Raw genomic sequence first — 24,679 nt, forward strand, 5'->3', positions numbered from 1 at the left:
TGACAAATGTGCATTATATAGGTACTGGAATCATACAATTCCTCTATGCAACCAGATAATTGCCGAGAAAGGCTGATGTGTAGCGGGCATATCATCTTCTCTGATGTGATCATTCTCTTCAGCTGAAACTGAGACTCTCAGATCACTTCGTGTCTGCCAACAAAGCAGCAGAAGCTGAAGATGACCAACTTCCTCATGTGTCACAGGGTGATCAGACGTTGCAACAAAAGACATGCAGGTGGTCGAGAGAAGAGAAAAAGCTTACAGCACCTGGTATTCCCAAGCGGTCTACCATTCAAGTACTAACCAGGCCCAACCCTGCTTGGCTTCCGAGATCAGACGAGGTCGGGCTTATTCAGGGTGGTGTGGCCGTAAGCAACAATATCGGTGACAAATGTGCATTATATAGGTACTGGAATCATACACTTCCTCTGTGTAACCAGATAATTGCCGAAAAAGGCTGACTTGTAGTGGGTTCATCTTCCTCCTTGATGTGATTATTCTCTTCAGCTGAAACTGAGACTCTCAGATCACCTCGTGTCTATCAACAAAGCAGCAGCAGCTGAAGATGACCAACTTCCTCATGTGTCACAGGGTGATCAGACGTTGCAACAAAAGACATGCAGGTGGTAGAGAGAAGAGAAAAAGCTTACAGCACCTGGTATTCCCAAGCTGTCTCCCATCCAAGTACTAACCAGGCCCAACACTGCTTGGCTTCCGAGATCAGACGAGGTAAGGCAAATTCAGGGTGGTGTGGCCGTAAGTAACTATGTCTGTGACAAATGTGCATTATATAAGTACAGGAATCATACGGTTCCTCTATGTAACCAGATAATTGATGAGAAAGGCTGATGTGTAGTGGGCACATCTTCTTCCCTGACGTGATTATTCTCTTCAGCTGAAACTGAGACTCTCAGATCACTTCGTGTCTTCCAACAAAGCAGCAGCAGCTGAAGATGACCAACTTCTTCACGTGTCACAGGGTGATCAGACGTTGCAACAAAAGACATGCAGGTGGTAGAGAGAAGAGAAAAAGCTTACAGCACCTGGTATTCCCAAGCTGTCTCCCATCCAAGTACTAAGCAGGCTCAACCCTGCTTGGCTTCCGAGATCAGACAAGGTCGGGCATGTTCAGGGTAGTGTGGCCGTAAGCAACAATGTGTCTGACAAATGTGCATTATATAAGTACAGGAATCATACGGTTCCTCTATGTAACCATATAATTGCTGAGAAAGGCTGATGCGTAGTGGGCACATCTTCTTCCTTGACGTGATTATTCTCTTCAGCTGAAACTGAGACTCTCAGATCACTTCGTGTCTTCCAACAAAGCAGCAGCAGCTGAAGATGACCAACTTCCTCATGTGTCACAGGGCGATCAGACCTTGCAACAAAATACATGCAGGTGGTAGAGAGAAGAGAAAAAGCTTACAGCACCTGGCATTCCCAAGGGGTCTCCCATTCAAGTACTAACCAGGTCCAACCCTGCTTGGGTTCCGAGATCAGACAAGGTCAGACATATTCAGGGTGGTTTGGCCGTAAGTAACAATCTCCGTGACAAATGTGCATTATATAAGCAATGGAATCATACACTTCCTCTATGTAACCAGATAATTGCCGAGAAAGGCTGATATGTAGTGGGCACATCTTCTTCCCTGACGTGATAATTCTCTCCAGCTGAAAATTAGACTCTCAGATCACTTTGTGTCTGCCAACAAAGCAGCAGCAGCTGAAGATGACCAACTTCCTCATGTGTCAAAGGGTGATCAGACGTTGCAACAAAAGACATGCAGGTGGTAGAGAGAAGAGAAAAAGCTTACAGCACCTGGTATTCCCAAGAAGTCTCCCATCCAAGTACTAACCAGGCCCAAACCTGCTTGACTTCCAAGATCAGACGAGGTCGGGCTTATTCAGGCTGGTGTGGCCGTAAGCAACAATATCTGTGACAAATGTGCATTATATAGGTACTGGAATCATACACTTCCTCTATGTAACCAGATAATTGCAGAGAAAGGCTGACTTGTAGTGGGCACATCTTCTTCCCTGATGTGATTATTCTCTGCAGCTGAAATTGAGACTCTCAGATCACTTCGTGTCTGCCAACAAAGAAGCAGCAGCAGCTGAAGATGACCAACTTCCTCATTGTGTCACAGGGTGATCAGACGTTGCAACAAAAGACATGCAGGTGGTCGAGAGAAGACAAAAAGCTTACAGCTCCTGGTATTCCCAAGCGGTCTCCCATTTAAGTACTAACCAGGCTCAACCCTCCTTAGCTACCGAGATCAGACGAGGTCGGGCATGTTCAGGGTGGTGTGGCCGTAAGCAACAATGTCTGTGACAAATGTGCATTATATAGGTACTGGAATCATACGGTTCCTCTATGTAACCAGATAATTGCCGAGAAAGGCAGACTTGTAGTGGGCACATCTTCTTCCCTGATGTGATTATTCTCTGCAGCTGAAACTGAGACTCTCAGATCACTTTGTGTCTGCCAACAAAGCAGCAGTAGCTGAAGATGACCAACTTCCTCATGTGTCACAGGGTGATCAGACGTTGCAACAAAAGACATGCAGGTGGTAGAGAGAAGAGAAAAAGCTTACAGCACCTCGTATTCCCAAGAGGTCTTCCATCCAAGTACAAACCAGGCCCAACTGTGCTTGGCTTCCGAGATCAGACGAAGTCGGGCATGTTCAGGGTTGTGTGGCCGTAAGCAACAATGTCTCTGACAAATGTGCATTATATAGGTACTGGAATCATACGGTTCCTCTATGCACCCAGATAATTGCTGAGAAAGGCTGATGTGTAGTGGGCACATCTTCTTCCTTGACGTGATTATTCTCTTCAGCTGAAACTGAGACTCTCAGATCACTTCGTGTCTGCCAACAAAGCAGCAGCAGCTGAAGATGACCAACTTCCTCATGTGTCAGAGGGCGATCAGACCTTGCAACAAAATACATGCAGGTGGTAGAGAGAAGAGAAAAAGCTTACAGCACCTGGTATTCCCAAGCGGTCTCTCATCAAAGTACTAACCAGGCCCAACCCTCCTTGGCTTCTGAGATCACACGAGATTGGGCATATTCAGGGTGGTTTGGCCGTAAGCAACAATCTCTGTGACAAATGTGCATTATATAGGCAATGGAATCATATGGTTCCTCTATGTAACAAGATAATTGCCGAAAAAGTCTGATATATAGTGGGCACATCTTGTTCCCTGACGTGATAATTTTCTCCAGCTGAAAATTAGACTCTAAGATCACTTCGTGTCTGCCAACAAAGCAGCAGAAAATGAAGATGACCAACTTCCTCATGTGTCACAGGGTGATCAGACGTTGCAACAAAAGACATGCAGGTGGTTGAGAGAAGAGAAAAAGCTTACAGCACCTGATAATCCCAAGCGGTCTCCCATCCAAGTACTAACCAGGCACAACCCTGCTTGGCTTCCGAGATCAGACGAGGTCGGGCATATTCAGGGTGGTGTGGCCGTAAGCAACAATGTCTGTGACAAATGTAAATTGTATAGGTACTGGAATCATACGTTTCTTCTATATAACCAGATAATTGCAGAGAAAGGCTGATAAATAGTGGGCACATCTTCTTCCCTGACGTGATTATTCTCTCCAGCTGAAAATGAGACTCTCAGATCACTTCGTGTCTGCCAACAAAGCAGCAGCAGCTGAAGATGACCAACTTCCTCATGTGTCAGAGGGCGATCAGACCTTGCAACAAAATACATGCAGGTGGTAGAGAGAAGAGAAAAAGCTTACAGCACCTGGTATTCCCAAGCTGTCTCCCATTCAAGTACTAACCAGGCCCAACCCTGCTTGGGTTCCGAGATCAGTCGAGGTCGGGCATATTCAGGGTGGTGTGGCCGTAAGTAACAATGTCTGTGAAAAATGTGCATTATATAGGTACTGGAATAATACAGTTCCTCTATGTAACCAGATAATTGCAGAGAAAGGCTAACTTGTTGTGGGCACATCTTCTTCCTTGATGTTATTATTCTCTGCAGCTGAAACTGAGACTCTCAGATCACTTCGTGTCTGCTAACAAAGCAGCAGCAGCTGAAGATGACCAACTTCCTCATGTGTCACAGGGCGATCAGACATTGCAACAAAAGACATGTAGGTGGTAGAGAGAAGAGAAAAAGCTTACAGCACCTGGTATTCCCAAGTGGTGTCCCATCAAAGTACTAACCAGGCCCAGCCCCCCTTGGCTTCCGAGATCAGACAAGGTCAGACATATTCAGGGTGGTTTGGCCATAAGTAACAATCTCCGTGAAAAATGTGCATTATATAGGCAATGGAATCATACACTTCCTCTATGTAACCAGATAATTGCCGAGAAAGACTGATATGTAGTGGGCACATCTTCTTCCCTGACGTGATAATTCTCTCCAGCTGAAAATGAGACTCAGATCACTTTGTGTCTGCCAACAAAGCAGCAGCAGCTGAAGATGACCAACTTCCTCATGTGTCACAGGGTGATCAGACGTTGCAACAAAAGACATGCAGGTGGTTGAGAGAAGAGAAAAAGCTTACAGCACCTGATAATCCCAAGCGGTCTCCCATCCAAGTACTAACCAGGCACAACCCTGCTTGGCTTCCGAGATCAGACGAGGTCGGGCATATTCAGGGTGGTGTGGCCGTAAGCAACAATGTCTGTGACAAATGTAAATTGTATAGGTACTGGAATCATACGTTTCTTCTATATAACCAGATAATTGCAGAGAAAGGCTGATAAATAGTGGGCACATCTTCTTCCCTGACGTGATTATTCTCTCCAGCTGAAAATGAGACTCTCAGATCACTTCGTGTCTGCCAACAAAGCAGCAGCAGCTGAAGATGACCAACTTCCTCATGTGTCAGAGGGCGATCAGACCTTGCAACAAAATACATGCAGGTGGTAGAGAGAAGAGAAAAAGCTTACAGCACCTGGTATTCCCAAGCAGTCTCCCATTCAAGTACTAACCAGGCCCAACCCTGCTTGGGTTCCGAGATCAGTCGAGGTCGGGCATATTCAGGGTGGTGTGGCCGTAAGTAACAATGTCTGTGAAAAATGTGCATTATATAGGTACTGGAATAATACAGTTCCTCTATGTAACCAGATAATTGCAGAGAAAGGCTAACTTGTTGTGGGCACATCTTCTTCCTTGATGTTATTATTCTCTGCAGCTGAAACTGAGACTCTCAGATCACTTCGTGTCTGCTAACAAAGCAGCAGCAGCTGAAGATGACCAACTTCCTCATGTGTCACAGGGCGATCAGACATTGCAACAAAAGACATGTAGGTGGTAGAGAGAAGAGAAAAAGCTTACAGCACCTGGTATTCCCAAGCGGTGTCCCATCAAAGTACTAACCAGGCCCAGCCCCCCTTGGCTTCCGAGATCAGACAAGGTCAGACATATTCAGGGTGGTTTGGCCATAAGTAACAATCTCCGTGAAAAATGTGCATTATATAGGCAATGGAATCATACACTTCCTCTATGTAACCAGATAATTGCCAAGAAAGACTGATATGTAGTGGGCACATCTTCTTCCCTGACGTGATAATTCTCTCGAGCTGAAAATGAGACTCAGATCACTTTGTGTCTGCCAACAAAGCAGCAGCAGCTGAAGATGACCAACTTCCTCATGTGTCACAGGGTGATCAGACGTTGCAACAAAAGACATGCAGGTGGTAGAGAGAAGAGAAAAAGCTTACAGCACCTGGTATTCCCAAGCAGTCTCCCATCCAAGTACTAACCAGGCCCAAACCTGCTTGACTTCCAAGATCAGACGAGGTCGGGCTTATTCAGGGTGGTGTGGCCGTAAGCAACAATATCTGTGACAAATGTGCATTATATAGGTACTGGAATCATACACTTCCTCTATGTAACCAGATAATTGCCGAGAAAGGCTGACTTGTAGTGGGCACATCTTCTTCCCTGATGTGATTATTCTCTGCAGCTGAAATTGAGACTCTCAGATCACTTTGTGTCTGCCAACAAAGCAGCAGCAGCTGAAGATGACCAACTTCCTCATGTGTCACAGGAGGATCAGACGTTGCCAAAAAAGACATTGAGGTGGTCCAGAGAAGAGAAAAAGCTTACAGCACCTGGTATTCCCAAGCCGTCTCCCATTTAAGTACTAACCAGGCCCAACCCTCCTTGGCTTCCGAGATCAGACGAGGTCGGGCATGTTCAGGGTGGTGTGGCCGTAAGCAACCATAACTGTGACAAATGTGCATTATATAGGTACTGGAATCATACAGTTCCTCTATGTAACCAGATAATTGCCGAGAAAAGCTGATAAGTAGTGGGCACATCTTCTTCCCTGACGTGATTATTCTCTTGAGCTGAAAGTGAGACTCTCAGATCACTTTGTGTCTGCCAACAAAGCAGCAGAAGCTGAAGATGACCAACTTCCTCATGTGTCACAGGGCGATCAGACCTTGCAACAAAATACATGCAGGTGGTAGAGAGTAGAGAAGAAGCTTACAGCACCTGGTATTCCCAAGCGGTCTCCCATCCAAGTACTAACCAGGCCCAACCCTGGTTGGCTTCCGAGATCAGACGAGGTCAGGCATGTTCCGGGTGGTGTGGCCGTAAGCATCAATGTGTCTGACAAATGTGCATTATATAAGTACAGGAATCATACGGTTCCTCTATGTAACCAGATAATTGCTGAGAAAGGCTGATGTGTAGCGGGCAAATCATCTTCTCTGATGTGATCATTCTCTGCAACTGAAACTGAGACTCTCAGATCACTTCGTGTCTGCTAACAAAGCAGCAGCAGCTGAAGATGACCAACTTCCTCATGTGTCACAGGGCGATCAGACATTGCAACAAAAGACATGTAGGTGGTAGAGAGAAGAGAAAAAGCTTACAGCACCTGGTATTCCCAAGCGGTGTCCCATCAAAGTACTAACCAGGCCCAGCCCCCCTTGGCTTCCGAGATCAGACAAGGTCAGACATATTCAGGGTGGTTTGGCCATAAGTAACAATCTCCGTGAAAAATGTGCATTATATAGGCAATGGAATCATACACTTCCTCTATGTAACCAGATAATTGCCGAGAAAGACTGATATGTAGTGGGCACATCTTCTTCCCTGACGTGATAATTCTCTCCAGCTGAAAATGAGACTCAGATCACTTTGTGTCTGCCAACAAAGCAGCAGCAGCTGAAGATGACCAACTTCCTCATGTGTCACAGGGTGATCAGACGTTGCAACAAAAGACATGCAGGTGGTTGAGAGAAGAGAAAAAGCTTACAGCACCTGATAATCCCAAGCGGTCTCCCATCCAAGTACTAACCAGGCACAACCCTGCTTGGCTTCCGAGATCAGACGAGGTCGGGCATATTCAGGGTGGTGTGGCCGTAAGCAACAATGTCTGTGACAAATGTAAATTGTATAGGTACTGGAATCATACGTTTCTTCTATATAACCAGATAATTGCAGAGAAAGGCTGATAAATAGTGGGCACATCTTCTTCCCTGACGTGATTATTCTCTCCAGCTGAAAATGAGACTCTCAGATCACTTCGTGTCTGCCAACAAAGCAGCAGCAGCTGAAGATGACCAACTTCCTCATGTGTCAGAGGGCGATCAGACCTTGCAACAAAATACATGCAGGTGGTAGAGAGAAGAGAAAAAGCTTACAGCACCTGGTATTCCCAAGCAGTCTCCCATTCAAGTACTAACCAGGCCCAACCCTGCTTGGGTTCCGAGATCAGTCGAGGTCGGGCATATTCAGGGTGGTGTGGCCGTAAGTAACAATGTCTGTGAAAAATGTGCATTATATAGGTACTGGAATAATACAGTTCCTCTATGTAACCAGATAATTGCAGAGAAAGGCTAACTTGTTGTGGGCACATCTTCTTCCTTGATGTTATTATTCTCTGCAGCTGAAACTGAGACTCTCAGATCACTTCGTGTCTGCTAACAAAGCAGCAGCAGCTGAAGATGACCAACTTCCTCATGTGTCACAGGGCGATCAGACATTGCAACAAAAGACATGTAGGTGGTAGAGAGAAGAGAAAAAGCTTACAGCACCTGGTATTCCCAAGCGGTGTCCCATCAAAGTACTAACCAGGCCCAGCCCCCCTTGGCTTCCGAGATCAGACAAGGTCAGACATATTCAGGGTGGTTTGGCCATAAGTAACAATCTCCGTGAAAAATGTGCATTATATAGGCAATGGAATCATACACTTCCTCTATGTAACCAGATAATTGCCAAGAAAGACTGATATGTAGTGGGCACATCTTCTTCCCTGACGTGATAATTCTCTCGAGCTGAAAATGAGACTCAGATCACTTTGTGTCTGCCAACAAAGCAGCAGCAGCTGAAGATGACCAACTTCCTCATGTGTCACAGGGTGATCAGACGTTGCAACAAAAGACATGCAGGTGGTAGAGAGAAGAGAAAAAGCTTACAGCACCTGGTATTCCCAAGCAGTCTCCCATCCAAGTACTAACCAGGCCCAAACCTGCTTGACTTCCAAGATCAGACGAGGTCGGGCTTATTCAGGGTGGTGTGGCCGTAAGCAACAATATCTGTGACAAATGTGCATTATATAGGCACTGGAATCATACACTTCCTCTATGTAACCAGATAATTGCCGAGAAAGGCTGACTTGTAGTGGGCACATCTTCTTCCCTGATGTGATTATTCTCTGCAGCTGAAATTGAGACTCTCAGATCACTTTGTGTCTGCCAACAAAGCAGCAGCAGCTGAAGATGACCAACTTCCTCATGTGTCACAGGAGGATCAGACGTTGCCACAAAAGACATTCAGGTGGTCCAGAGAAGAGAAAAAGCTTACAGCACCTGGTATTCCCAAGCCGTCTCCCATTTAAGTACTAACCAGGCCCAACCCTCCTTGGCTTCCGAGATCAGACGAGGTCGGGCATGTTCAGGGTGGTGTGGCCGTAAGCAACCATAACTGTGACAAATGTGCATTATATAGGTACTGGAATCATACAGTTCCTCTATGTAACCAGATAATTGCCGAGAAAAGCTGATTAGTAGTGGGCACATCTTCTTCCCTGACGTGATTATTCTCTTGAGCTGAAAGTGAGACTCTCAGATCACTTTGTGTCTGCCAACAAAGCAGCAGAAGCTGAAGATGACCAACTTCCTCATGTGTCACAGGGCGATCAGACCTTGCAACAAAATACATGCAGGTGGTAGAGAGTAGAGAAGAAGCTTACAGCACCTGGTATTCGCAAGCGGTCTCCCATCCAAGTACTAACCAGGCCCAACCCTGCTTGGCTTCCGAGATCAGACGAGGTCAGGCATGTTCCGGGTGGTGTGGCCGTAAGCATCAATGTGTCTGACAAATGTGCATTATATAAGTACAGGAATCATACGGTTCCTCTATGTAACCAGATAATTGCTGAGAAAGGCTGATGTGTAGCGGGCAAATCATCTTCTCTGATGTGATCATTCTCTGCAACTGAAACTGAGACTCTCAGATCACTTCGTGTCTGCTAACAAAGCAGCAGCAGCTGAAGATGACCAACTTCCTCATGTGTCACAGGGCGATCAGACATTGCAACAAAAGACATGTAGGTGGTAGAGAGAAGAGAAAAAGCTTACAGCACCTGGCATTCCCAAGGGGTCTCCCATTCAAGTACTAACCAGGCCCAACCCTGCTTGGGTTCTGAGATCAGTCGAGGTCGGGCATATTCAGGGTGGTGTGGCCGTAAGTAACAATGTCTGTGAAAAATGTGCATTATATAGGTACTGGAATAATACAGTTCCTCTATGTAACCAGATAATTGCAGAGAAAGGCTAACTTGTTGTGGGCACATCTTCTTCCTTGATGTTATTATTCTCTGCAGCTGAAACTGAGACTCTCAGATCACTTCGTGTCTGCTAACAAAGCAGCAGCAGCTGAAGATGACCAACTTCCTCATGTGTCACAGGGCGATCAGACATTGCAACAAAAGACATGTAGGTGGTAGAGAGAAGAGAAAAAGCTTACAGCACCTGGTATTCCCAAGCGGTGTCCCATCAAAGTACTAACCAGGCCCAGCCCCCCTTGGCTTCCGAGATCAGACAAGGTCAGACATATTCAGGGTGGTTTGGCCATAAGTAACAATCTCCGTGAAAAATGTGCATTATATAGGCAATGGAATCATACACTTCCTCTATGTAACCAGATAATTGCCGAGAAAGACTGATATGTAGTGGGCACATCTTCTTCCCTGACGTGATAATTCTCTCCAGCTGAAAATGAGACTCAGATCACTTTGTGTCTGCCAACAAAGCAGCAGCAGCTGAAGATGACCAACTTCCTCATGTGTCACAGGGTGATCAGACGTTGCAACAAAAGACATGCAGGTGGTAGAGAGAAGAGAAAAAGCTTACAGCACCTGGTATTCCCAAGCAGTCTCCCATCCAAGTACTAACCAGGCCCAAACCTGCTTGACTTTCAAGATCAGACGAGGTCGGGCTTATTCAGGGTGGTGTGGCCGTAAGCAACAATATCTGTGACAAATGTGCATTATATAGGTACTGGAATCATACACTTCCTCTATGTAACCAGATAATTGCCGAGAAAGGCTGACTTGTAGTGGGCACATCTTCTTCCCTGATGTGATTATTCTCTGCAGCTGAAACTGAGACTCTCAGATCACTTCGTGTCTGCCAACAAAGAAGCAGCAGCAGCTGAAGATGACCAACTTCCTCATGTGTCACAGGAGGATCAGACGTTGCCACAAAAGACATTCAGGTGGTCCAGAGAAGAGATAAAGCTTACAGCACCTGGTATTCCCAAGCGGTCTCCCATTTAAGTACTAACCAAGCCCAACCCTCCTTGGCTTCCGAGATCAGACGAGGTCGGGCATGTTCAGGGTGGTGTGGCCGTAAGCATCAATGTGTCTGACAAATGTGCATTATATAAGTACAGGAATCATACGGTTCCTCTATGTAACCAGATAATTGCTGAGAAAGGCTGATGTGTAGCGGGCAAATCATCTTCTCTGATGTGATCATTCTCTGCAACTGAAACTGAGACTCTCAGATCACTTCGTGTCTGCTAACAAAGCAGCAGCAGCTGAAGATGACCAACTTCCTCATGTGTCACAGGGCGATCAGACTTTGCAACAAAAGACATGTAGGTGGTCGAGAGAAGAGAAAAAGCTTACAGTACCTGGCATTCCCAAGGGGTCTCCCAATCAAGTACTAACCAGGCCCAACCCTGCTTGGGTTCCGAGATCAGTCGAGGTCGGGCATATTCAGGGTGGTGTGGCCGTAAGTAACAATGTCTGTGAAAAATGTGCATTATATAGGTACTGGAATAATACAGTTCCTCTATGTAACCAGATAATTGCAGAGAAAGGCTAACTTGTTGTGGGCACATCTTCTTCCTTGATGTTATTATTCTCTGCAGCTGAAACTGAGACTCTCAGATCACTTCGTGTCTGCTAACAAAGCAGCAGCAGCTGAAGATGACCAACTTCCTCATGTGTCACAGGGCGATCAGACATTGCAACAAAAGACATGTAGGTGGTAGAGAGAAGAGAAAAAGCTTACAGCACCTGGTATTCCCAAGCGGTGTCCCATCAAAGTACTAACCAGGCCCAGCCCCCCTTGGCTTCCGAGATCAGACAAGGTCAGACATATTCAGGGTGGTTTGGCCATAAGTAACAATCTCCGTGAAAAATGTGCATTATATAGGCAATGGAATCATACACTTCCTCTATGTAACCAGATAATTGCCGAGAAAGACTGATATGTAGTGGGCACATCTTCTTCCCTGACGTGATAATTCTCTCCAGCTGAAAATGAGACTCAGATCACTTTGTGTCTGCCAACAAAGCAGCAGCAGCTGAAGATGACCAACTTCCTCATGTGTCACAGGGTGATCAGACGTTGCAACAAAAGACATGCAGGTGGTAGAGAGAAGAGAAAAAGCTTACAGCACCTGGTATTCCCAAGCAGTCTCCCATCCAAGTACTAACCAGGCCCAAACCTGCTTGACTTCCAAGATCAGACGAGGTCGGGCTTATTCAGGGTGGTGTGGCCGTAAGCAACAATATCTGTGACAAATGTGCATTATATAGGTACTGGAATCATACACTTCCTCTATGTAACCAGATAATTGCCGAGAAAGGCTGACTTGTAGTGGGCACATCTTCTTCCCTGATGTGATTATTCTCTGCAGCTGAAACTGAGACTCTCAGATCACTTCGTGTCTGCCAACAAAGAAGCAGCAGCAGCTGAAGATGACCAACTTCCTCATGTGTCACAGGAGGATCAGACGTTGCCACAAAAGACATTCAGGTGGTCCAGAGAAGAGATAAAGCTTACAGCACCTGGTATTCCCAAGCAGTCTCCCATTTAAGTACTAACCAAGCCCAACCCTCCTTGGCTTCCGAGATCAGACGAGGTCGGGCATGTTCAGGGTGGTGTGGCCGTAAGCAACATGGTCTGTGACAAATGTGCATTATATAGGTACTGGAATCATACGGTTCCTCTATGTAACCAGATAATTGCCGAGAAAGGCTGACTTGTAGTGGGCACATCTTCTTCCCTGATGTGATTATTCTCTGCAGCTGAAACTGAGACTCTCAGATCAATTTGTGTCTGCCAACAAAGCAGCAGCAGCTGAAGATGACCAACTTCCTCATGTGTCACAGGGTGATCAGACGTTGCAACAAAAGACATGCAGGTGGTAGAGAGAAGAGAAAAAGCTTACAGCACCTGGTATTCCCAAGCCGTCTCCCATTTAAGTACTAACCAGGCCCAACCCTCCTTGGCTTCCGAGATCAGACGAGCTCGGGCATGTTCCGGGTGGTGTGGCCGTAAGCATCAATGTGTCTGACAAATGTGCATTATATAAGTACAGGAATCATACGGTTCCTCTATGTAACCAGATAATTGCTGAGAAAGGCTGATGTGTAGTTGGCACATCTTCTTCCCTGACGTGATTATTCTCTTCAGCTGAAACTGAGACTCTCAGATCACTTCGTGTCTTCCAACAAAGCAGCAGCAGCTGAAGATGGCCAACTTTCTCATGTGTCAGAGGGCGATCAGACCTTGCAACAAAATACATGCAGGTGGTAGAGAGAAGAGAAAAAGCTTACAGCACCTGATAACCCCAAGCGGTCTCCCATCCAAGTACTAACCAGGCACAACCCTGCTTGGCTTCCGAGATCAGACGAGGTCGGGCATATTCAGGGTGGTGTGGCCGTAAGTAACAATGTCTGTGACAAATGTAAATTGTATAGGTACTGGAATCATACGTTTCCTCTATATAACCAGATAATTGCAGAGAAAGGCTGATAAATAGTGGGCACATCTTCTTCCCTGACGTGATTATTCTCTCCAGCTGAAAATGAGACTCTCAGATCACTTCGTGTCTGCCAACAAAGCAGCAGCAGCTGAAGATGACCAACTTCCTCATGTGTCAGAGGGCGATCAGACCTTGCAACAAAATACATGCAGGTGGTAGAGAGAAGAGAAAAAGCTTACAGCACCTGGCATTCCCAAGGGGTCTCCCATTCAAGTACTAACCAGGCCCAACACTGCTTGGGTTCCGAGATCAGTCGAGGTCGAGCATATTCAGGGTGGTGTGGCCGTAAGTAACAATGTCTGTGAAAAATGTGCATTATATAGGTACTGGAATAATACAGTTCCTCTATGTAACCAGATAATTGCAGAGAAAGGCTAACTTGTTATGGGCACATCTTCTTCCTTGATGTTATTATTCTCTGCAGCTGAAACTGAGACTCTCAGATCACTTCGTGTCTGCTAACAAAGCAGCAGCAGCTGAAGATGACCAACTTCCTCATGTGTCACAGGGCGATCAGACATTGCAACAAAAGACATGTAGGTGGTAGAGAGAAGAGAAAAAGCTTACAGCACCTGGTATTCCCAAGCGGTGTCCCATCAAAGTACTAACCAGGCCCAGCCCCCCTTGGCTTCCGAGATCAGACAAGGTCAGACATATTCAGGGTGGTTTGGCCATAAGTAACAATCTCCGTGAAAAATGTGCATTATATAGGCAATGGAATCATACACTTCCTCTATGTAACCAGATAATTGCCGAGAAAGGCTGATATGTAGTGGGCACATCTTCTTCCCTGACGTGATAATTCTCTCCAGCTGAAAATGAGACTCAGATCACTTTGTGTCTGCCAACAAAGCAGCAGCAGCTGAAGATGACCAACTTCCTCATGTGTCACAGGGTGATCAGACGTTGCAACAAAAGACATGCAGGTGGTAGAGAGAAGAGAAAAAGCTTACAGCACCTGGTATTCCCAAGCAGTCTCCCATCCAAGTACTAACCAGGCCCAAACCTGCTTGACTTCCAAGATCAGACGAGGTCGGGCTTATTCAGGGTGGTGTGGCCGTAAGCAACAATATCTGTGACAAATGTGCATTATATAGGTACTGGAATCATACACTTCCTCTATGTAACCAGATAATTGCCGAGAAAGGCTGACTTGTAGTGGGCACATCTTCTTCCCTGATGTGATTATTCTCTGCAGCTGAAATTGAGACTATCAGATCACTTCGTGTCTGCCAACAAAGAAGCAGCAGCAGCTGAAGATGACCAACTTCCTCATGTGTCACAGGAGGATCAGACGTTGCCACAAAAGACATTCAGGTGGTCCAGAGAAGAGATAAAGCTTACAGCACCTGGTATTCCCAAGGGGTCTCCCATTTAAGTACTAACCAAGCCCAACCCTCCTTGGCTTCCGAGATCAGACGAGGTCGGGCATGTTCAGGGTGGTGTGGCCGTAAGCAACATGGTCTGTGACAAATGTGCATTATATAGGTACTGGAATCATACGGTTCCTCTATGTAACCAGATAATTGCCGAGAAAGGCTGACTTGTAGTGGGCACATCTTCTTCCCTGATGTGATTATTCTCTGCAGCTGAAACTGAGACTCTCAGATCACTTTGTGTCTGCCAACAAAGCAGCAGCAGCTGAAGATGACCAACTTCCTCATGTGTCACAGGGTGATCAGACGTTGCAACAAAAGACATGCAGGTGGTAGAGAGAAGAGAAAAAGCTTACAGCACCTGGTATTCCCAAGCCGTCTCCCATTTAAGTACTAACCAGGCCCAACCCTCCTTGGCTTCCGAGATCAGACGAGGTCAGGCATGTTCAGGGTGGTGTGGCCGTAAGCAACCATAACTGTGACAAATGTGCATTATATAGGTACTGGAATCATACAGTTCCTCTATGTAACCAGATAATTGCCGAGAAAAGCTGATAAGTAGTGGGCACATCTTCTTCCCTGACGTGATTATTCTCTTGAGCTGAAAGTGAGACTCTCAGATCACTTTGTGTCTGCCAACAAAGCAGCAGAAGCTGAAGATGACCAACTTCCTCATGTGTCACAGGGCGATCAGACCTTGCAACAAAATACATGCAGGTGGTAGAGAGTAGAGAAGAAGCTTACAGCACCTGGTATTCCCAAGCGGTCTCCCATCCAAGTACTAACCAGGCCCAACCCTGCTTGGCTTCTGAGATCAGACGAGGTCAGGCATGTTCCGGGTGGTGTGGCCGTAAGCATCAATGTGTCTGACAAATGTGCATTATATAAGTACAGGAATCATACGGTTCCTCTATGTAACCAGATAATTGCTGAGAAAGGCTGATGTGTAGTTGGCACATCTTCTTCCCTGACGTGATTATTCTCTTCAGCTGAAACTGAGACTCTCAGATCACTTCGTGTCTTCCAACAAAGCAGCAGCAGCTGAAGATGGCCAACTTTCTTATGTGTCACAGGGTGATCAGACGTTGCAACAAAAGACATACAGGTTGTAGAGAGAAGAGAATATGCTTACAGCACCTGGTATTCCCAAGCAGTCTCCCATTAAAGTACTAACCAGGCCCAACCCTCCTTGGCTTCCGAGATCAGACGAGGTCGGGCATGTTCAGGGTGGTGTGGCCGTAAGGAACAATTTCTGTGACAAATGTGCATTATATAGGTACTGGAATCATACAATTCCTCTATGTAACCAGATAATTGATGAGAAAGGCTGACTTGTTATGGGCACATCTTCTTCCCTGATGTGATTATTCTCTGCAGCTGAAACTGAGACTCTCAGATCACTTCGTGTCTGCCAACAAAGCAGCAGCAGCTGAAGATGACCAACTTCCTCATGTGTCACAGGGGGATCAGACGTTGCAACAAAAGACATGCAGGTGGTCGAGAGAAGACAAAAAGCTTACAGCTCCTGGTATTCCCAAGCGGTCTCCCATTTAAGTACTAACCAGGCCCAACCCTCCTTGGCTTCCGAGATCAGACGAGGTCGGGCATGTTCAGGGTGGTGTGGCCGTAAGCAACAATGTCTGTGACAAATGTGCATTATATAGGTACTGGAATCATACGGTTCCTCTATGTAACCAGATAATTGCCGAGAAAGGCAGACTTGTAGTGGGCAAATCTTCTTCCCTCATGTGATCATTCTCTGCAGCTGAAACTGAGACTCTCAGATCACTTCGTGTCTGCCAACAAAGCAGCAGCAGCTGAAAATGACCAACTTCCTCATGTGTCACAGGGTGATCAGACGTTGCAACAAAAGACATGCAGGTGGTCGAGAGAAGAGAAAAAGCTTACAGCTCCTGGTATTCCCAAGAGGTCTTCCATCCAAGTACTAACCACGCCCAACCCTCCTTGGCTTCCGAGATCAGACGAGGTCGGGCATGTTCAGGGTGGTGTGGCCGTAAGCAACAATGTCTCTGACAAATGTGCATTATATAGGTACTGGAATCATACGGTTCCTCTATGCAACCAGATCATTTCCGAGAAAGGCTGATGTGTAGTGGGCACATCTTCTTCCCTGACGTGATTATTCTCTACAGCTGAAACTGAGACTCTCAGATCACTTTGTGTCTGCCAACAAAGCAGCAGTAGCTGAAGATGACCAACTTCCTCATGTGTCACAGGGTGATCAGACGTTGCAACAAAAGACATGCAGGTGGTAGAGAGAAGAGAAAAAGCTTACAGCACCTGGTATTCCCAGAGAGTCTACCATCCAAGTACTAACCAGGCCAAAACCTGCTTGGCTTCCGAGATCAGACGTGGTCAGGCATTTTCAGGGTGGTGTGGCCGTAATTAACCACAACAGTGACAAATGTGCATTATAAAGGTACTGGAATCATACAGTTCCTCTATGTAACCAGATAATTGCCGAAAAAAGCTGATAAGTAGTGGGCACATCTTCTTCCCTGACGTGATTATTCTCTCGAGCTGAAACTGAGACTCTCAGATCACTTCGTGTCTGCCAACAAAGCAGCAGAAGCTGAAGATGACCAACTTCCTCATGTGTCACAGGGTGATCAGACGTTGCAACAAAAGACATGCAGGTGGTAGAGAGAAGAGAAAAAGCTTACAGCACCTCGTATTCCCAAGAGGTCTTCCATCCAAGTACAAACCAGGCCCAACTGTGCTTGGCTTCCGAGATCAGACGAGGTCGGGAATGTTCAGGGTTGTGTGGCCGTAAGCAACAATGTCTCTGACAAATGTGCATTATATAGGTACTGGAATCATACGGTTCCTCTATGCACCCAGATAATTGCTGAGAAAGGCTGATGTGTAGTGGGCACATCTTCTTCCTTGACGTGATTATTCTCTTCAGCTGAAACTGAGACTCTCAGATCACTTCGTGTCTGTCAACAAAGCAGCAGCAGCTGAAGATGACCAACTTCCTCATGTGTCAGAGGGCGATCAGACCTTGCAACAAAATACATGCAGGTGGTAGAGAGAAGAGAAAAAGCTTACAGCACCTGCTATTCCCAAGCGGTCTCTCATCAAAGTACTAACCAGGCCCAACCCTCCTTGGCTTCTGAGATCACACGAGATTGGGCATATTCAGGGTGGTTTGGCCGTAAGCAACAATCTCTGTGACAAATGTGCATTATATAGGCAATGGAATCATATGGTTCCTCTATGTAACAAGATAATTGCCGAAAAAGTCTGATATATAGTGGGCACATCTTGTTCCCTGACGTGATAATTTTCTCCAGCTGAAAATGAGACTCTAAGATCACTTCGTGTCTGCCAACAAAGCAGCAGAAAATGAAGATGACCAACTTCCTCATGTGTCACAGGGTGATCAGACGTTGCAACAAAAGACATGCAGGTGGTTGAGAGAAGAGAAAAAGCTTACAGCACCTGATAACCCCAAGCGGTCTCCCATCCAAGTACTAACCAGGCATAACCCTGCTTGGCTTCCGAGATCAGACGAGGTCGGGCATATTCAGGGTGGTGTGGCCGTAAGCAACAATGTCTGTGACAAATGTAAATTGTATAGTTACTGGAATCATACGTTTCCTCTATATAACCAGATAATTGCAGAGAAAGGCTGATAAATAGTGGGCACATCTTCTTCCCTGACGTGATTATTCTCTCCAGCTGAAAATGAGACTCTCAGATCACTTCGTGTCTGCCAACAAAGCAGCAGCAGCTGAAGATGACCAACTTCCTCATGTGTCAGAGGGCGATCAGACCTTGCAACAAAATACATGCAGGTGGTAGAGAGAAGAGAAAAAGCTTACAGCACCTGGCATTCCCAAGGGGTCTCCCATTCAAGTACTAACCAGGCCCAACCCTGCTTGGGTTCCGAGATCAGTAGAGGTCGGGCATATTCAGGGTGGTGTGGCCGTAAGTAACAATGTCTGTGAAAAATGTGCATTATATAGGTACTGGAATAATACAGTTCCTCTATGTAACCAGATAATTGCAGAGAAAGGCTAACTTGTTGTGGGCACATCTTCTTCCTTGATGTTATTATTCTCTGCAGCTGAAACTGAGACTCTCAGATCACTTCGTGTCTGCTAACAAAGCAGCAGCAGCTGAAGATGACCAACTTCCTCATGTGTCACAGGGCGATCAGACATTGCAACAAAAGACATGTAGGTGGTAGAGAGAAGAGAAAAAGCTTACAGCACCTGGTATTCCCAAGCGGTGTCCCATCAAAGTACTAACCAGGCCCAGCCCCCCTTGGCTTCCGAGATCAGACAAGGTCAGACATATTCAGGGTGGTTTGGCCATAAGTAACAATCTCCGTGAAAAATGTGCATTATATAGGCAATGGAATCATACACTTCCTCTATGTAACCAGATAATTGCCGAGAAAGGCTGATATGTAGTGGGCACATCTTCTTCCCTGACGTGATAATTCTCTCCAGCTGAAAATGAGACTCAGATCACTTTGTGTCTGCCAACAAAGCAGCAGCAGCTGAAGATGACCAACTTCCTCATGTGTCACAGGGTGATCAGACGTTGCAACAAAAGACATGCAGGTGGTAGAGAGAAGAGAAAAAGCTTACAGCACCTGGTATTCCCAAGCAGTCTCCCATCCAAGTACTAACCAGGCCCAAACCTGCTTGACTTCCAAGATCAGACGAGGTCGGGCTTATTCAGGGTGGTGTGGCCGTAAGCAACAATATCTGTGACAAATGTGCATTATATAGGTACTGGAATCATACACTTCCTCTATGTAACCAGATAATTGCCGAGAAAGGCTGACTTGTAGTGGGCACATCTTCTTCCCTGATGTGATTATTCTCTGCAGCTGAAATTGAGACTATCAGATCACTTCTAGTCTGCCAACAAAGAAGCAGCAGCAGCTGAAGATGACCAACTTCCTCATGTGTCACAGGAGGATCAGACGTTGCCACAAAAGACATTCAGGTGGTCCAGAGAAGAGATAAAGCTTACAGCACCTGGTATTCCCAAGCGGTCTCCCATTTAAGTACTAACCAAGCCCAACCCTCCTTGGCTTCCGAGATCAGACGAGGTCGGGCATGTTCAGGGTGGTGTGGCCGTAAGCAACATGGTCTGTGACAAATGTGCATTATATAGGTACTGGAATCATACGGTTCCTCTATGTAACCAGATAATTGCCGAGAAAGGCTGACTTGTAGTGGGCACATCTTCTTCCCTGATGTGATTATTCTCTGCAGCTGAAACTGAGACTCTCAGATCACTTTGTGTCTGCCAACAAAGCAGCAGCAGCTGAAGATGACCAACTTCCTCATGTGTCACAGGGTGATCAGACGTTGCAACAAAAGACATGCAGGTGGTAGAGAGAAGAGAAAAAGCTTACAGCACCTGGTATTCCCAAGCCGTCTCCCATTTAAGTACTAACCAGGCCCAACCCTCCTTGGCTTCCGAGATCAGACGAGGTCGGGCATGTTCAGGGTGGTGTGGCCGTAAGCAACCATAACTGTGACAAATGTGCATTATATAGGTACTGGAATCATACAGTTCCTCTAAGTAACCAGATAATTGCCGAGAAAAGCTGATAAGTAGTGGGCACATCTTCTTCCCTGACGTGATTATTCTCTTGAGCTGAAAGTGAGACTCTCAGATCACTTTGTGTCTGCCAACAAAGCAGCAGAAGCTGAAGATGACCAACTTCCTCATGTGTCACAGGGCGATCAGACCTTGCAACAAAATACATGCAGGTGGTAGAGAGTAGAGAAGAAGCTTACAGCACCTGGTATTCCCAAGCGGTCTCCCATCCAAGTACTAACCAGGCCCAACCCTGCTTGGCTTCCGAGATCAGACGAGGTCAGGCATGTTCCGGGTGGTGTGGCCGTAAGCATCAATGTGTCTGACAAATGTGCATTATATAAGTACAGGAATCATACGGTTCCTCTATGTAACCAGATAATTGCTGAGAAAGGCTGATGTGTAGTTGGCACATCTTCTTCCCTGACGTGATTATTCTCTTCAGCTGAAACTGAGACTCTCAGATCACTTCGTGTCTTCCAACAAAGCAGCAGCAGCTGAAGATGGCCAACTTTCTCATGTGTCACAGGGTGATCAGACGTTGCAACAAAAGACATGCAGGTTGTAGAGAGAAGAGAATATGCTTACAGCACCTGGTATTCCCAAGCAGTCTCCCATTAAAGTACTAACAAGGCCCAACCCTCCTTGGCTTCCGAGATCATACGAGGTCGGGCTTATTCAGGGTGGTGTGGCCGTAAGGAACAATTTCTGTGACAAATGTGCATTATATAGGTACTGGAATCATACAATTCCTCTATGTAACCAGATAATTGATGAGAAAGGCTGACTTGTTATGGGCACATCTTCTTCCCTGATGTGATTATTCTCTGCAGCTGAAACTGAGACTCTCAGATCACTTCGTGTCTGCCAACAAAGCAGCAGCAGCTGAAGATGACCAACTTCCTCATGTGTCACAGGGGGATCAGACGTTGCAACAAAAGACATGCAGGTGGTCGAGAGAAGACAAAAAGCTTACAGCTCCTGGTATTCCCAAGCGGTCTCCCATTTAAGTACTAACCAGGCCCAACCCTGCTTGGCTTCCGAGATCAGACGAGGTCAGGCATGTTCCGGGTGGTGTGGCCGTAAGCATCAATGTGTCTGACAAATGTGCATTATATAAGTACAGGAATCATACGGTTCCTCTATGTAACCAGATAATTGCTGAGAAAGGCTGATGTGTAGTTGGCACATCTTCTTCCCTGACGTGATTATTCTCTTCAGCTGAAACTGAGACTCTCAGATCACTTCGTGTCTTCCAACAAAGCAGCAGCAGCTGAAGATGGCCAACTTTCTCATGTGTCACAGGGTGATCAGACGTTGCAACAAAAGACATGCAGGATGTAGAGAGAAGAGAATATGCTTACAGCACCTGGTATTCCCAAGCAGTCTCCCATTAAAGTACTAACCAGGCCCAACCCTCCTTGGCTTCCGAGATCAGACGAGGTCGGGCTTATTCAGGGTGGTGTGGCCGTAAGGAACAATTTCTGTGACAAATGTGCATTATATAGGTACTGGAATCATACAATTCCTCTATGTAACCAGATAATTGATGAGAAAGGCTGACTTGTTATGGGCACATCTTCTTCCCTGATGTGATTATTCTCTGCAGCTGAAACTGAGACTCTCAGATCACTTCGTGTCTGCCAACAAAGCAGCAGCAGCTGAAGATGACCAACTTCCTCATGTGTCACAGGGGGATCAGACGTTGCAACAAAAGACATGCAGGTTGTAGAGAGAAGAGAATATGCTTACAGCACCTGGTATTCCCAAGCAGTCTCCCATTAAAGTACTAACCAGGCCCAACCCTCCTTGGCTTCCGAGATCAGACGAGGTCGGGCATGTTCAGGGTGGTGTGGCCGTAAGCAACAATGTCTGTGACAAATGTGCATTATATAGGTACTGGAATCATACGGTTCCTCTATGTAACCAGATAATTGATGAGAAAGGCTGACTTGTTATGGGCACATCTTCTTCCCTGATGTGATTATTCTCTGCAGCTGAAACTGAGACTCTCAGATCACTTCGTGTCTGCCAACAAAGCAGCAGCAGCTGAAGATGACCAACTTCCTCATGTGTCACAGGGTGATCAGACGTTGCAACAAAAGACATGCAGGTGGTAGAGAGTAGAGAAGAAGCTTACAGCACCTGGTATTCCCAAGCGGTCTCCCATCCAAGTACTAACCAGGCCCAACCCTGCTTGGCTTCCGAGATCAGACGAGGTCGGGCATGTTCCGGGTGGTGTGGCCGTAAGCATCAATGTGTCTGACAAATGTGCATTATATAAGTACAGGAATCATACGGTTCCTCTATGTAACCAGATAATTGCTGAGAAAGGCTGATGTGTAGTTGGCACATCTTCTTCCCTGACGTGATTATTCTCTTCAGCTGAAACTGAGACTCTCAGATCACTTCGTGTCTTCCAACAAAGCAGCAGCAGCTGAAGATGGCCAACTTTCGCATGTGTCACAGGGTGATCAGACGTTGCAACAAAAGACATGCAGGATGTAGAGAGAAGAGAATATGCTTACAGCACCTGGTATTCCCAAGCAGTCTCCCATTAAAGTACTAACCAGGCCCAACCCTCCTTGGCTTCCGAGATCAGACGAGGTCGGGCTTATTCAGGATGGTGTGGCCGTAAGGAACAATTTCTGTGACAAATGTGCATTATATAGGTACTGGAATCATACAATTCCTCTATGTAACCAGATAATTGATGAGAAAGGCTGACTTGTTATGGGCACATCTTCTTCCCTGATGTGATTATTCTCTGCAGCTGAAACTGAGACTCTCAGATCACTTCGTGTCTGCCAACAAAGCAGCAGCAGCTGAAGATGACCAACTTCCTCATGTGTCACAGGGGGATCAGACGTTGCAACAAAAGACATGCAGGTTGTAGAGAGAAGAGAATATGCTTACAGCACCTGGTATTCCCAAGCAGTCTCCCATTAAAGTACTAACCAGGCCCAACCCTCCTTGGCTTCCGAGATCAGATGAGGTCGGGCATGTTCAGGGTGGTGTGGCCGTAAGCAACAATGTCTGTGACAAATGTGCATTATATAGGTACTGGAATCATACGGTTCCTCTATGTAACCAGATAATTGCCGAGAAAGGCAGACTTGTAGTGGGCAAATCTTCTTCCCTCATGTGATCATTCTCTGCAGCTGAAACTGAGACTCTCAGATCACTTCGTGTCTGCCAACAAAGCAGCAGCAGCTGAAAATGACCAACTTCCTCATGTGTCACAGGGTGATCAGACGTTGCAACAAAAGACATGCAGGTGGTCGAGAGAAGAGAAAAAGCTTACAGCTCCTGGTATTCCCAAGAGGTCTTCCATCCAAGTACTAACCACGCCCAACCCTCCTTGGCTTCCGAGATCAGACGAGGTCGGGCATGTTCAGGGTGGTGTGGCCGTAAGCAACAATGTCTCTGACAAATGTGCATTATATAGGTACTGGAATCATACGGTTCCTCTATGCAACCAGATCATTTCCGAGAAAGGCTGATGTGTAGTGGGCACATCTTCTTCCCTGACGTGATTATTCTCTACAGCTGAAACTGAGACTCTCAGATCACTTTGTGTCTGCCAACAAAGCAGCAGTAGCTGAAGATGACCAACTTCCTCATGTGTCACAGGGTGATCAGACGTTGCAACAAAAGACATGCAGGTGGTAGAGAGAAGAGAAAAAGCTTACAGCACCTGGTATTCCCAGAGAGTCTACCATCCAAGTACTAACCAGGCCAAAACCTGCTTGGCTTCCGAGATCAGACGTGGTCAGGCATTTTCAGGGTGGTGTGGCCGTAATTAACCACAACTGTGACAAATGTGCATTATAAAGGTACTGGAATCATACAGTTCCTCTATGTAACCAGATAATTGCCGAGAAAAGCTGATAAGTAGTGGGCACATCTTCTTCCCTGACGTGATTATTCTCTCGAGCTGAAACTGAGACTCTCAGATCACTTCGTGTCTGCCAACAAAGCAGCAGAAGCTGAAGATGACCAACTTCCTCATGTGTCACAGGGTGATCAGACGTTGCAACAAAAGACATGCAGGTGGTAGAGAGAAGAGAAAAAGCTTACAGCACCTCGTATTCCCAAGAGGTCTTCCATCCAAGTACAAACCAGGCCAAACTGTGCTTGGCTTCCGAGATCAGACGAGATCGGGCATGTTCAGGGTTGTGTGGCCGTAAGCAACAATGTCTCTGACAAATGTGCATTATATAGGTACTGGAATCATACGGTTCCTCTATGCACCCAGATAATTGCTGAGAAAGGCTGATGTGTAGTGGGCACATCTTCTTCCTTGACGTGATTATTCTCTTCAGCTGAAACTGAGACTCTCAGATCACTTCGTGTCTGCCAACAAAGCAGCAGCAGCTGAAGATGACCAACTTCCTCATGTGTCAGAGGGCGATCAGACCTTGCAACAAAATACAAG

At 46.3% G+C, this 24,679-nt stretch overlaps 6 non-coding genes and 57 pseudogenes across 6 annotated transcripts; all 63 read right to left on the bottom strand.

Moving 5' to 3' along the window:
- Positions 1-258: 258 nt before the first annotated feature.
- LOC140297891 (5S ribosomal RNA) lies at positions 259-377 on the bottom strand. The gene has a single exon (XR_011913587.1). It is a non-coding gene; the product is annotated as a 5S ribosomal RNA (ribosomal RNA).
- Positions 378-646: 269 nt separating this feature from the next.
- LOC140294849 (5S ribosomal RNA) lies at positions 647-765 on the bottom strand (annotated as a pseudogene).
- A 269-nt stretch (positions 766-1,034) lies between these two features.
- LOC140293011 (5S ribosomal RNA) lies at positions 1,035-1,153 on the bottom strand (annotated as a pseudogene).
- Positions 1,154-1,422: 269 nt separating this feature from the next.
- On the bottom strand, positions 1,423-1,541 carry LOC140292662 (5S ribosomal RNA; annotated as a pseudogene).
- Positions 1,542-1,810: 269 nt separating this feature from the next.
- On the bottom strand, positions 1,811-1,929 carry LOC140298476 (5S ribosomal RNA). Its single transcript, XR_011914120.1, has one exon. It is a non-coding gene; the product is annotated as a 5S ribosomal RNA (ribosomal RNA).
- A 273-nt stretch (positions 1,930-2,202) lies between these two features.
- On the bottom strand, positions 2,203-2,321 carry LOC140270376 (5S ribosomal RNA; annotated as a pseudogene).
- A 269-nt stretch (positions 2,322-2,590) lies between these two features.
- On the bottom strand, positions 2,591-2,709 carry LOC140295809 (5S ribosomal RNA; annotated as a pseudogene).
- A 269-nt stretch (positions 2,710-2,978) lies between these two features.
- Positions 2,979-3,097, bottom strand: LOC140290784 (5S ribosomal RNA; annotated as a pseudogene).
- A 269-nt stretch (positions 3,098-3,366) lies between these two features.
- Positions 3,367-3,485, bottom strand: LOC140304722 (5S ribosomal RNA; annotated as a pseudogene).
- A 269-nt stretch (positions 3,486-3,754) lies between these two features.
- Positions 3,755-3,873, bottom strand: LOC140288411 (5S ribosomal RNA; annotated as a pseudogene).
- A 269-nt stretch (positions 3,874-4,142) lies between these two features.
- Positions 4,143-4,261, bottom strand: LOC140294817 (5S ribosomal RNA; annotated as a pseudogene).
- A 267-nt stretch (positions 4,262-4,528) lies between these two features.
- LOC140304727 (5S ribosomal RNA) lies at positions 4,529-4,647 on the bottom strand (annotated as a pseudogene).
- A 269-nt stretch (positions 4,648-4,916) lies between these two features.
- On the bottom strand, positions 4,917-5,035 carry LOC140316851 (5S ribosomal RNA; annotated as a pseudogene).
- A 269-nt stretch (positions 5,036-5,304) lies between these two features.
- On the bottom strand, positions 5,305-5,423 carry LOC140295142 (5S ribosomal RNA; annotated as a pseudogene).
- A 267-nt stretch (positions 5,424-5,690) lies between these two features.
- On the bottom strand, positions 5,691-5,809 carry LOC140297838 (5S ribosomal RNA; annotated as a pseudogene).
- Positions 5,810-6,078: 269 nt separating this feature from the next.
- Positions 6,079-6,197, bottom strand: LOC140312708 (5S ribosomal RNA; annotated as a pseudogene).
- A 269-nt stretch (positions 6,198-6,466) lies between these two features.
- On the bottom strand, positions 6,467-6,585 carry LOC140299734 (5S ribosomal RNA; annotated as a pseudogene).
- Positions 6,586-6,854: 269 nt separating this feature from the next.
- LOC140295143 (5S ribosomal RNA) lies at positions 6,855-6,973 on the bottom strand (annotated as a pseudogene).
- Positions 6,974-7,240: 267 nt separating this feature from the next.
- On the bottom strand, positions 7,241-7,359 carry LOC140304733 (5S ribosomal RNA; annotated as a pseudogene).
- A 269-nt stretch (positions 7,360-7,628) lies between these two features.
- Positions 7,629-7,747, bottom strand: LOC140316861 (5S ribosomal RNA; annotated as a pseudogene).
- A 269-nt stretch (positions 7,748-8,016) lies between these two features.
- Positions 8,017-8,135, bottom strand: LOC140295144 (5S ribosomal RNA; annotated as a pseudogene).
- Positions 8,136-8,402: 267 nt separating this feature from the next.
- LOC140297849 (5S ribosomal RNA) lies at positions 8,403-8,521 on the bottom strand (annotated as a pseudogene).
- Positions 8,522-8,790: 269 nt separating this feature from the next.
- On the bottom strand, positions 8,791-8,909 carry LOC140312712 (5S ribosomal RNA; annotated as a pseudogene).
- Positions 8,910-9,178: 269 nt separating this feature from the next.
- Positions 9,179-9,297, bottom strand: LOC140299116 (5S ribosomal RNA). The gene has a single exon (XR_011914696.1). It is a non-coding gene; the product is annotated as a 5S ribosomal RNA (ribosomal RNA).
- Positions 9,298-9,566: 269 nt separating this feature from the next.
- On the bottom strand, positions 9,567-9,685 carry LOC140285113 (5S ribosomal RNA; annotated as a pseudogene).
- A 269-nt stretch (positions 9,686-9,954) lies between these two features.
- Positions 9,955-10,073, bottom strand: LOC140295146 (5S ribosomal RNA; annotated as a pseudogene).
- A 267-nt stretch (positions 10,074-10,340) lies between these two features.
- Positions 10,341-10,459, bottom strand: LOC140319019 (5S ribosomal RNA; annotated as a pseudogene).
- A 272-nt stretch (positions 10,460-10,731) lies between these two features.
- Positions 10,732-10,850, bottom strand: LOC140299920 (5S ribosomal RNA; annotated as a pseudogene).
- A 269-nt stretch (positions 10,851-11,119) lies between these two features.
- LOC140284570 (5S ribosomal RNA) lies at positions 11,120-11,238 on the bottom strand (annotated as a pseudogene).
- Positions 11,239-11,507: 269 nt separating this feature from the next.
- LOC140295147 (5S ribosomal RNA) lies at positions 11,508-11,626 on the bottom strand (annotated as a pseudogene).
- Positions 11,627-11,893: 267 nt separating this feature from the next.
- On the bottom strand, positions 11,894-12,012 carry LOC140297860 (5S ribosomal RNA; annotated as a pseudogene).
- A 272-nt stretch (positions 12,013-12,284) lies between these two features.
- Positions 12,285-12,403, bottom strand: LOC140310024 (5S ribosomal RNA; annotated as a pseudogene).
- A 269-nt stretch (positions 12,404-12,672) lies between these two features.
- LOC140288964 (5S ribosomal RNA) lies at positions 12,673-12,791 on the bottom strand (annotated as a pseudogene).
- A 269-nt stretch (positions 12,792-13,060) lies between these two features.
- Positions 13,061-13,179, bottom strand: LOC140291112 (5S ribosomal RNA; annotated as a pseudogene).
- A 269-nt stretch (positions 13,180-13,448) lies between these two features.
- Positions 13,449-13,567, bottom strand: LOC140290874 (5S ribosomal RNA; annotated as a pseudogene).
- Positions 13,568-13,836: 269 nt separating this feature from the next.
- On the bottom strand, positions 13,837-13,955 carry LOC140295148 (5S ribosomal RNA; annotated as a pseudogene).
- A 267-nt stretch (positions 13,956-14,222) lies between these two features.
- LOC140297871 (5S ribosomal RNA) lies at positions 14,223-14,341 on the bottom strand (annotated as a pseudogene).
- A 272-nt stretch (positions 14,342-14,613) lies between these two features.
- On the bottom strand, positions 14,614-14,732 carry LOC140299946 (5S ribosomal RNA; annotated as a pseudogene).
- A 269-nt stretch (positions 14,733-15,001) lies between these two features.
- Positions 15,002-15,120, bottom strand: LOC140278254 (5S ribosomal RNA; annotated as a pseudogene).
- Positions 15,121-15,389: 269 nt separating this feature from the next.
- Positions 15,390-15,508, bottom strand: LOC140292130 (5S ribosomal RNA). Its single transcript, XR_011912518.1, has one exon. It is a non-coding gene; the product is annotated as a 5S ribosomal RNA (ribosomal RNA).
- A 269-nt stretch (positions 15,509-15,777) lies between these two features.
- LOC140271342 (5S ribosomal RNA) lies at positions 15,778-15,896 on the bottom strand (annotated as a pseudogene).
- Positions 15,897-16,165: 269 nt separating this feature from the next.
- On the bottom strand, positions 16,166-16,284 carry LOC140300642 (5S ribosomal RNA; annotated as a pseudogene).
- Positions 16,285-16,553: 269 nt separating this feature from the next.
- Positions 16,554-16,672, bottom strand: LOC140272421 (5S ribosomal RNA; annotated as a pseudogene).
- Positions 16,673-16,941: 269 nt separating this feature from the next.
- LOC140295210 (5S ribosomal RNA) lies at positions 16,942-17,060 on the bottom strand (annotated as a pseudogene).
- Positions 17,061-17,329: 269 nt separating this feature from the next.
- LOC140294142 (5S ribosomal RNA) lies at positions 17,330-17,448 on the bottom strand (annotated as a pseudogene).
- A 269-nt stretch (positions 17,449-17,717) lies between these two features.
- Positions 17,718-17,836, bottom strand: LOC140293979 (5S ribosomal RNA; annotated as a pseudogene).
- A 269-nt stretch (positions 17,837-18,105) lies between these two features.
- LOC140292639 (5S ribosomal RNA) lies at positions 18,106-18,224 on the bottom strand (annotated as a pseudogene).
- Positions 18,225-18,493: 269 nt separating this feature from the next.
- On the bottom strand, positions 18,494-18,612 carry LOC140317772 (5S ribosomal RNA; annotated as a pseudogene).
- A 269-nt stretch (positions 18,613-18,881) lies between these two features.
- Positions 18,882-19,000, bottom strand: LOC140295149 (5S ribosomal RNA; annotated as a pseudogene).
- A 267-nt stretch (positions 19,001-19,267) lies between these two features.
- Positions 19,268-19,386, bottom strand: LOC140297882 (5S ribosomal RNA; annotated as a pseudogene).
- A 272-nt stretch (positions 19,387-19,658) lies between these two features.
- LOC140299921 (5S ribosomal RNA) lies at positions 19,659-19,777 on the bottom strand (annotated as a pseudogene).
- A 269-nt stretch (positions 19,778-20,046) lies between these two features.
- Positions 20,047-20,165, bottom strand: LOC140312719 (5S ribosomal RNA; annotated as a pseudogene).
- A 269-nt stretch (positions 20,166-20,434) lies between these two features.
- Positions 20,435-20,553, bottom strand: LOC140297793 (5S ribosomal RNA). The gene has a single exon (XR_011913497.1). It is a non-coding gene; the product is annotated as a 5S ribosomal RNA (ribosomal RNA).
- A 269-nt stretch (positions 20,554-20,822) lies between these two features.
- Positions 20,823-20,941, bottom strand: LOC140295166 (5S ribosomal RNA; annotated as a pseudogene).
- A 269-nt stretch (positions 20,942-21,210) lies between these two features.
- LOC140303190 (5S ribosomal RNA) lies at positions 21,211-21,329 on the bottom strand (annotated as a pseudogene).
- Positions 21,330-21,598: 269 nt separating this feature from the next.
- LOC140284204 (5S ribosomal RNA) lies at positions 21,599-21,717 on the bottom strand (annotated as a pseudogene).
- Positions 21,718-21,986: 269 nt separating this feature from the next.
- LOC140301084 (5S ribosomal RNA) lies at positions 21,987-22,105 on the bottom strand (annotated as a pseudogene).
- Positions 22,106-22,374: 269 nt separating this feature from the next.
- Positions 22,375-22,493, bottom strand: LOC140289732 (5S ribosomal RNA). Its single transcript, XR_011912283.1, has one exon. It is a non-coding gene; the product is annotated as a 5S ribosomal RNA (ribosomal RNA).
- A 269-nt stretch (positions 22,494-22,762) lies between these two features.
- Positions 22,763-22,881, bottom strand: LOC140290854 (5S ribosomal RNA; annotated as a pseudogene).
- A 269-nt stretch (positions 22,882-23,150) lies between these two features.
- On the bottom strand, positions 23,151-23,269 carry LOC140299957 (5S ribosomal RNA; annotated as a pseudogene).
- A 269-nt stretch (positions 23,270-23,538) lies between these two features.
- LOC140272427 (5S ribosomal RNA) lies at positions 23,539-23,657 on the bottom strand (annotated as a pseudogene).
- Positions 23,658-23,926: 269 nt separating this feature from the next.
- LOC140295211 (5S ribosomal RNA) lies at positions 23,927-24,045 on the bottom strand (annotated as a pseudogene).
- A 269-nt stretch (positions 24,046-24,314) lies between these two features.
- On the bottom strand, positions 24,315-24,433 carry LOC140271494 (5S ribosomal RNA; annotated as a pseudogene).
- Positions 24,434-24,679: the final 246 nt, after the last annotated feature.

The sequence above is a fragment of the Leuresthes tenuis genome, unplaced genomic scaffold (assembly GCF_036924035.1).
Source record: "Leuresthes tenuis unplaced genomic scaffold, fLeuTen1.0.hap1 SCAF_1, whole genome shotgun sequence".
Taxonomy (NCBI): domain Eukaryota; kingdom Metazoa; phylum Chordata; class Actinopteri; order Atheriniformes; family Atherinopsidae; genus Leuresthes; species Leuresthes tenuis.